The sequence below is a fragment of the Pinus tabuliformis genome, chromosome 1_1 (genome assembly GCF_031772625.1).
Source record: "Pinus tabuliformis cultivar Carrire ecotype Pingquan chromosome 1_1, CPIR1, whole genome shotgun sequence".
NCBI classification, from domain to species: Eukaryota; Viridiplantae; Streptophyta; class Pinopsida; order Pinales; family Pinaceae; genus Pinus; species Pinus tabuliformis.
Window position 1 is genome coordinate 961,675,395 of NC_142297.1, and position 8,776 is coordinate 961,684,170.

An 8,776-nucleotide genomic window follows, 5' to 3' on the forward strand; every position below is an offset into this window, starting at 1 on the left:
ATAGTCCTCATCCTATATTCACCGCGATGATATATATTTATACACTGGTCTCCTCCACATTCCCCAACACTTTATGGCTATGTGTCTTTCCTCTTCCCTAAGGAATCTATTATCTTGGGTTCACTCTGTGCTTGTTTGTCCTTGCTGATATAATTGAGAGTTGTTCCCAAAGAAAGGTGGATTAAATCATTTCCTCATTTCATTCATCTTGATTTATTATTATGATGCTAAGCTTTCTGAAAAAAAACTATCCTTCTTTGTTTTACACATAAAAATACTTGGATTTCCTTATGGATTTTCCCAAAGTATTAGGATCATTAAATTGGATTTTATCCTTGTGGAATGATGGTAGTCCACTAAAAATATCTAAATTTAAACTTTTCATCCTTGATGAAATCCACATACCTCAAAAACTCCAAGAATTATTCTCACAATCCTCCATGGCCATGTTCCCTGGCTCTAGTTCAAAGAATTCTTGCATCTTCTCATCCAAAATAATGCTTTGACAAATATTGTTGTTGGAAGAATTTTGTGAAATGCTTCTAGGAAGCTCTCGTCTCATCAATATGGTTGAGTTACTTCAACTAGTCCCACCACATGGAACCCTTACCCTAAAGATGATATAGGACAATCCTTGCTTCTAGATTAGATGAATAATTATGTAGCTAAAAATATTTTCTCATACCCAACAATCATGCTTCAACATATTCACCTTTCTTGTGCTCTCCATCAAATGTAGGTGGCTTGAGATTCCTGTGCTCCCCTTGCAAGCAATCCAACTCAGACCTTATTCATTGATGCCTTATAGGGGACAAACTCTAGTTTCTATTTGATCCTAAAAACAAAGGAGATCTTATAGTTTAATTTCTTTGTAGTAATAATAATGTCTATCAACACTTCTGAGTGCCTAGACCTCTATGTTCATTTCCTATTTCATGAGACTCGTAATTTGCTAAATGTCCTACATTGGTTGCTTGTATTATTATGATGGAATCCTTATTAATTTATCTTTGCAAGTTATTCATAGTTTATAAAAACTGAGCATTAGTCTGGTTTATGGTCCTCCTAAGATATTATAAGTTTTCATTATCTACTCTATGGCTCTGTATTTCCTTCTATAAGCTCTTCACTATCTCAACCAACTCTCATGCTCCACCCTACTTCTATGTCCATTGGACTCTATTTCTACATTTCCTAAGATGATATTTACAACCCTAATTTCATATTCATGGCTATAAGAGTCTTGTGCATCATCCATTTCTCTACTCCTCATTTTTAGTCTGGATTTGTTCTTCCAATACCCTTAATTTTGCAAAAATGTGCATGCAACAATTATTCTTTGAGTTATGCATATTATAAATGATTTCATTAATTAAGCCACAAGTCATTCTTCATTTCAATTTATGACGAATACTAATGCACTATTTTGAGTTTTGAGCCTCCACACATAATCTCCACTATATAAACTTTCAAACAACTTTACACGTGTCTCATTCTTTATTTTAAGTTGAAAGTTATGGCTCTTTGAAATTAACAAGTTTACTATTTTTCTACACTTGTCTAATTGGTATAATTATTCTTGGAGGCTAAATTTTGCCACATGTAGGAGAAAATATGTCATGAACTAGGAATTTTTTATAATGGGCACATATACTATTCCTAATTGTGAGTACACGACAACTTTTACGTTGGTGGTCCGATGCACTATTCAAATCTACTTAAATTTGGAATTGTCACGTTTTCCCTTTTTACATTTTCTCTAGATTTAGAATTTTTAGCAAAACCTACTATCTATCAAATGGAGCAAAATTGGGAGGACTTCAGTCTAGATTTTCAAGGAGATAAAATATTGAGTAAATATTTTTTTCTAGTTTTGTGATCTATGGTCACTTTTCCTCCTTTTAAAATCTCAAAAATCCCCCAACGGTGTACCTAGAATGGTGGATTTTAGCCCTTTTTTGTGTCCCCATCCTAAACCCCTTGAAATTTATCCAAATCTCCATTGGGTTTCTCATGTTTGTTTACATTTCTTGTTGTAAACATTGCATTAACAATAGGGCATGTATCAAGGAGTACCACCTTGTTCTTTAAAGCTACTAATTTGTAGTTTCTGGAAATCCAAAGAAAAATTGGTTAGTGCCCCTCATTGGTAGTTCTGTACTCCTCCCCACTACATATATACCCCTAACTTTCACTTGTTTATAATTTTTTCTTTTCTTGTTATGAATAAAATAAGATTTTGGATCCAAACATTTTATTCTAATACACCATTATTTATCAACATGCATGGCACATGGTTGTTGAGGAAACACTTATGTCCACTTGTTAGCCCCTAATATGGCCATGTCACCTTCCACCTTGGTGAGCTAAAATTCATCCTCCATCAATGAACCTTAAAATTTATCACATTGACAACTTAAAAATTTGTTACATCGATGCACTTCAAAATTTTCCATTATCAGACTTCAATATTTGTCTTATCAATAGACTTCAAATTTAGTTTTATCAATGGACTTCAGAATTTGTCCCATTGATGGATAATTAACTTTGTTTCATCGGTGAATAACCAATAGTTTTTGCTTGGTGAACTACAAAAAGTTCTCATTATTGAACTATAAAATATTTTCTCAATGAGCTCAAAAATTCATCTTTAAATAAAAGAATTTCACACACAAGCAAGCTATATTGTATTCTATTAAACATCACATATAAATAAATGAACTATTGGTTTAAATGGAAATACTATCTTAACCACACAATCAACTAGTTGAGAAAATATCTCAACTAAACACTAAAATAGGAGCTATTTTAGTTGGACTAAATCTCTCAAATCCAACTAATTAACAATCAAACAACTCACATAAAAATTACATTTGTGTTGAGCAATACCTATGCACAAGACAAGTAGGATTTAAATCTCCAACGCCCTCCCTTAGCGAGTATTTGTCTTTGATCTTTTGTTTGTATTAAATATTCATTAGCATCTCTAATCATTTTCGAAATCATGTAGAGTGAACTCCATCAAGTTGTCTTGCAACCTTCATCAAGATATAGTTGGTAAGTTGAATCACTGAGTTCTACTCATGAACTCCCAAATTATGGATCTCTCAAATTCAATTTCTGGACAACATCCACACGCTATTACATAACCTCACTAGCAGACCACTTTTATGTCTTCAACAACTAATGAGGGATCTTTCCCTAGATCCACAACTTCCAAACTAACTAGCCAAACATCCATGTCGAGCTTTAGTTCCACCCGATCTCTTGAAGATACAATTGCATGAGACCATAATTAATTACCTATTTGCAATCACTGAACTACTAGTCATTCTATGCACGTGCTTCCATCTACTGAGATACATAGGTGCCAACTATTATACTCGCCAATTATCTAGGAAAACAATCTAGATATTGAATGTACTTTAGACAATGATAGAACAAGACTTTCATATAAGTTCATAAATTCTTCATAATGATTTCACAAACAAAAGATACAATATTTTTCACTAGAAATAATATAACCTCACTACCAAGAGCATTTAAATCATCTTTGAACACCTTGGATAATAAACAAGTAGATGCCCAAAAAAAAACGAAAAGTAGAAAGGTCCCAAATCTTGTTATGACCGATAACAAAATTATAGCAACAAATATAACAATTATCTTAAACTTCATAGAAGACAACATCTCACATAATAACATTCAAAACTCTGTCCACAGACAATGCAAATATTCCCATGGCATTGACACCATTAGGAAGTGTGAATTTTCTCTTCTTTCCATACGAAGACACATGTAATACCGTTCTTCCTAAAACCATTCATGATTTTGCTTGCCTCGACATTATATTGCAAATAAATTGTTCGTAAAGTAGTGAATGAGACTGAGCAAGCATATGGTCCTCACTTTGAGATTCTTTCCAGTAACATCTCATCATTCATTTCAAAGTATTGTCCATATGTTGTTGCATCATACCCACCATAATACAATACAACATAGGTCTTGGTATTCCCATGGTAGGCCTTTTCTACAGACACCAAGTCATGTATTTGCTTTGGTGAGGATTTCACTTGGCCATAATGGAGGACAACTCAAATGTGTTGTTGGTAATTTATGCATAGGGGTTCAAGACGAAAATCATTGTGATGATGGCCTTGTCCATGGTAAATGAGACAACATTGCTCAACTTACGACGTCACACAAAAAAGAGCCAATAACAACTCTTAATGATGTCGAGCTCTTTGCAGACCACAAGCTGTTTAGGTGGAATTTCAAATAGTGATTGTACACTTCAGTAAGGTTAATATAAGAGTAATATCTGCATGGTCCTTTTGATCATGAAGTACATAAACCAACATTTCTCTGAATCCATTGCCTACTTACACTTTAACTACAAACTTAGAATTTAGTATTACATATGAAAAATGTGATCCAAGTTTCTATAGTCTAGTAGTGAATGTAACCAACACTCATTTGCATTCAACACAAATGATGAAAAAACCAATAATGCTATGGGTAGTGGCAGCTAAAACTCACACCAAAAAACACTCACAAAATAAAACACTCTTACACACCTAAAATAATCTAATCTACATCTACAACAGATTAATTTTACATTTTCCTGGTAGTCTTGGGCACTCTTGTGAGGGACTTATACCTAAAAATATCAACTTTGGTACAAAAATGCACACACAAACTATATTGTATTCTATTAAACATCACATATAAAAACATCAAGTATTGGTTTCATAAAGAAATGTATCTTAACCACACATTCAATTAGTTGAGAAAATATCTCAACCAAACGTTAAAATAGGAGATATTTTAGTTGGACTAAATCTCTCAAATCTAGCTAACTAATAATCAAACAACTCACATAACAATTACATTTTATGTTGAGGAATATCATTTAAAACGAACATGACAAGTAAGATTTAAATCTTCATCTTTAACGATATTTTTTTTCTCATTGTTAAACTACAAAATGCAGCTTAGTTAACTACATAATACCCTTCATTGTTGACTTCAAAATTTCTTCTTCAATGAACAACAACATTTGTTTTTTCTCATCATTGATGTACAAAGTATACTTCGATGAACTAGAAAATGCTCTCATCCTCAAACTACAAAATTCTTCTTTAGGAGAGCAAGTATTTTCCCTCATCATCGAATTTGAAATTCTTCTCATCATTGAAATTGAAAGTTTTTCTTCTATGAACCATAATTTTCTCATGTTATTGAACATCAAATACTTCTCATCACTGAACATAAAAATTCCTTTTCGGTGAACTATAATTTTCTCACATCACCAAACTTTGAAATTATTCTCATCGTCGAACTTCAAAATTTTTCTCATGATCAAACTTCAAGATTCTTCTTCGATGAACTATAATGTCTCTCACAGTTGAGCTACAAAATTTTATCATCACCAAACTTGATTTTTTCTTCATGAATGAACTTAAATTTCTTCTCATAAGTGGACTTGGATTTTTCACACCTCCGAACTCATTTAACTTAAGGAATTTCTTTTACTAGATTCAAGATGAATCTTGATCATTGATCTCAAGATCAAATGTGATCTCGACATTGATTTTGTTAAACTTCACAACCACCATGAAAACATGAAATTTAACTTTCAAGGCCAAATTTATCTCTACAAATTGTCTATTGATACAATTAATCATCCCCTCAATGGTTCTAAGTGAAAATTAGACTTGAATTTTCTCTGAAATTTAGGGTTTCCTCTCCCATTGTACACATCTCTGCATATTTGTTGTAAATTAAGACTCTACTACAATAGATTTGTCGAATTCACACCACTGCAACAAATCCCTATGATTAGCTTCCTCTTTAGCTCCTTTTTTTCTTCCACTGACTGTTATAGTGTATTTTTCTCCACATTTTTGAAAAAAACTAGTGCTGTTATTGGGATGGTGCTATTTTTTGGCATTTTTTTCACCGATCACATCTAGTATGTGCTAATATCGTTGAATTTAGTGCCAATGTAAATGCCCAGTTCAACCTGTTATTTAGATCCTGACGCAACTTCATGTATAGCTTCTTGTGTAATGACCTATTTTTCTCCTCATTATGGCATTTTTTTAGCATCCACTTTAGATTCCTTTTTAGCTCCTGTTTTAACTTCTCGTTTAATGTCTTATTTTGCTCCTCGTTATGGCATTATTTTTAGCGTCCACTTTAGCCTGCTTTTTAGCTTCCGTTTTAGCTTCCTGTTTGATGTACTATTTTTCTTCCTCATTTATTGTAAAATCTTTCCTTGAAACTCTCTCATTCAAATCACATGATGGATATATAGAGAGGTTAATTTTCTCTCCTTGTGATGACATTTAAACACACATATATTACTTATTTGCTCTTCTATGTGCATTAGTTGGTGGTTTAAACGATCTTCTAATTACATTTATGATATGAAATAAGTGATTAAAGATCTTCTTAGTATACTTATCATATGAACTCAGTTCGAGATCTATCATAATACTTCTGATCTAAATTTTGAGATCTATGACATATATATTGGTTCACGATTTGATATATTTCTCTAAGATCAATGGCATATATATTGGTTCGAGATCTAATCTATTTCTCTGAGATCCGTGGCATATATATTGGTTCCAGATCTGATCTATTTCTTTAAGGTCTATGGCACATATATTGGTTTGAAATATAATTTATTCTTTAAGATCTATGGAATATATATTGATTTGACATTTGATCTATTCTATGGTATAGTGAGAGGATCAACCTTTCGATTGTGATCTTGTTGGAATACTTTGTGAAGAGGATCTTAGCACTTGTGGAATCCATCTAGTGGCCTTGATGTTTTGTTGAAGGATCTCTCTAAGGAAAGGAAGACATTTCTTTTGTTGAACTTGGGACCACCATTAAGAGGGTTTTGTTAATAGTCTCCAAACTAGTTTTTCCCCTAAAACTAATTGCATGCAAACAAAGTCCTTTAAACACAATCCCTCTTCGTCTTTTGAGCTTTTAACCATGCTCCAATTAACTAAGTTGATTTTTTTCATTGTTTTTTCCACCTTTCCACAAAAACTTTCTTATACACCTAGTAACTAGATCCAATATTCCTTTGGGGGCAAAGAGGATTGATCCTTGGAATATATACAAAGAAAATAGGGTGGATTTTATCATGACCACTATGCCAACCAAATTTAGCCAACTAGCACCCCATGAAACCATTTGCTTTTGAATTTTTGAAATTATGTTATGCCAATCTTTAGTAGTGTCCCTTTCAAAGATATTGGAATACCAAGGTATTTAAAAGTCTTCTTGTCATTTTCATAGCTAAAGACTAATATATCAAAGAGTTGATTGAGATTTTGAGTAGTGAAATACCATACATAAATTCTACATAATTATCCAATACATAACCTTAGAATATAACCTTCCATGAGGTCAGGAAAATACCAAAGCAAGTTGAAGCAAAACTTGTACACAACTTTCACATAATGCAAGTTGAAGCAAAACTTGGAATGTTGTAAGAAATCTGAAGTAGAATTATTTAAGGATCAAAGTAAACATATAATAATGCAAAAATTTGTAAAATAATTAAATAAACAATCTACAATGTGAATCAATTAGATTGGCCAATAAATGAAGTCTTAACATGCATTTTAGTGAAGCAAGGAAATTTTGGCATACTTCACAAAAATGCACACCCAACCTTCATTACAAGGCAAAATTGAATGATTCAGATTGGAGAGTACCTTTTTACTCATAATTAACTTTAATTATGTGCATAGAAATTTCTATTGTGGAAGAATATGCCAAATTGGATCGATTTCATAGGGTTAAAGTTAAGTTTTGTGTGCCTCAAATAAATGCACACTGGGAACTTTACTTAATTGATAGTGCGATAATGATTATTCCATCCGAAATGTAAAACCATTTTATGCAACATATCATAGTCATTTCCATAAAGAAAATCCTATACACTGAAATCCAAGTTTGTCGAAATAACAATTGATTATATTTGCCAATGATCACAGTCGTAACAAATATGCACTCCTAAGCCAAATGAATTACACTCTTGGTAATGAAATTTGAAATGGGACATGATTGGACAATTTCTAACCTTAGGATATAACCTTGCATCATGTCTAACAAATAGCCTACGTAACAATGTTTCCCACTTATGCACAACTCTCACATAAGGCAAGTCGAAGTAAAACTTATGATGTTGTATGAAATCTGAAGTATAAATATTTAAGATCAAAGTAAAGATATAAGAATGTAAAAGTTTGTAAAATAATTAAAAAAATAATATACAATTTGAATCAACCAAACTAGCCAATAAATGAAGTCTAGGTGTGTAATTTAGTGAAGCAATGAAATTTTGGCCCGCTTCACAAAAATGCACGCTCAACTTTCATTTCAAGGCCAAATTGAATGATTCAACTTAGAGAGTATTTTTTTTACTCATAAGTAACATTAATAATTTTTTTTTTTTTCTAATTTCGTGATCTGAAGGTTGAAGTTAATGTAAATGAAAGTGCTGGAGCAATCATAGTTCACTATGTTTCCCCAAAAGTGTCACAATTTGTGAATAACAAAGTCTTTCTGGAAGCAAATTAGTGTGTAAAATTAGTAATTAAATAGTATACAATTCAAATGAATCATATTGGCAAAGAAATGAAACATGGGTGTGCATTTTAGTGAAACAAGGCAATTTTGGTGTGCTTCACAAAAATGCACACCCAACCTTTATTTCATAGCCAAATTGAATGATTCAACTTTG